Source organism: Chiloscyllium plagiosum, chromosome 14 (genome assembly GCF_004010195.1).
Source record: "Chiloscyllium plagiosum isolate BGI_BamShark_2017 chromosome 14, ASM401019v2, whole genome shotgun sequence".
Taxonomy (NCBI): domain Eukaryota; kingdom Metazoa; phylum Chordata; class Chondrichthyes; order Orectolobiformes; family Hemiscylliidae; genus Chiloscyllium; species Chiloscyllium plagiosum.
In genome coordinates this window covers 23,439,426-23,440,699 of record NC_057723.1, presented here as the reverse complement: position 1 = coordinate 23,440,699, position 1,274 = coordinate 23,439,426, and positions in this window count along the sequence as shown.

The window sequence follows — 1,274 nt, the reverse complement described above, 5'->3', positions numbered from 1 at the left end:
TAAGAAGCTAATACTTTGAACACTATCTAAGCAAGTGCAACTCACCCAGGTCTGCTTTATTAGAAATAAGCCAGCTGCAGCAATCAATCCACTGTCAGCTTTTGAGAAGTCTGTGTGCTTTCATTTCCATAGGCTTTTTTCTAACCAATTTCATCCAGCAGAGGCTACACCAGCAGGTCAAAATAGACAAGAAGGATCAGATCTAGGAGGTAAGTGTTTTAAATTCTGTGGGTCAGAATGAAACAAATTTAATATTCCAGCCCCAGAATAATTATCTTTCTCTCTTCAACATTACAATTTTAACCTGCTCTGTTGAGCAGATGATAATTAACCGGTCCATTTTTAAATATGTAAATTGACGGTGTAATTTTTTTCTCCAGGAGTACTCAGGGTAATCATGGTTCCCCCGCTAACCTGGCAGCCAGAGGTGGCCCAGAAAGAGACGTTCTCTTCAATTTCAATGCTCCTGAGTTCAAGAAAGAGACACACATCATAAAGCCATGTTACGGTATCCCTGCGTATCCTGTCCACACCCACCAGCTTCCACCCACTCCGCCAGCCACGACGTCCCCTCAACTCTTCAACACACCACTCTTCTCAAGTATTCACCTGAGTGTAGGAGACCCTGTACTTTCAAGTCGCTGCCTGCAGTCACCTGTTGAACTGAATGGTACATCTCCCCACTGGTCAGTTAGCAACTCCTGTTGTGTTAGAGCAAGAGACTAATTCACAACCCTGGACTTCCTTCTCTGATGGTTTTGAGGATATATCTACACCAAATACACCAAAAGGTTTAAGGAATCAGCTGTCCACCACCTTCTCAAGGACAATTAGAGATGGCCAATAAATGCTGGCCCACCCAATGAAGCCCCCGTTGCCTGAATATATGTCTAAAAATTGCAAATGAGGCCTGGGAGTTAAAATGTCTAGGTCCTCAAATGGTATTTGCTGGTGCCAACAGTTCTTGTCAGGCAATTATAATCATGCCAAGATGTTCAAATTGAATTTATTCAATTTTTCAGTACAAAACAGAAGTATTGATGGAGATAGGCAATAGAAGTAGAAACTGCTGGAGAAAACCAGGTCTGGCAGCATCTTTGGAAAGAAAAACAAGGTTAACAGGCTAAATTTTACCAAACATCAGCTATGTGTCACTTTTGGGGAATTACCTGGAGTTTCTTTCTCTTTGTGCCCTAATGAGTTATACCATGTAATTCTCTGCTGCTCACCTCATTGCCTGTGCACCATACTTCTATGGTGTTTCTTACCTGTCG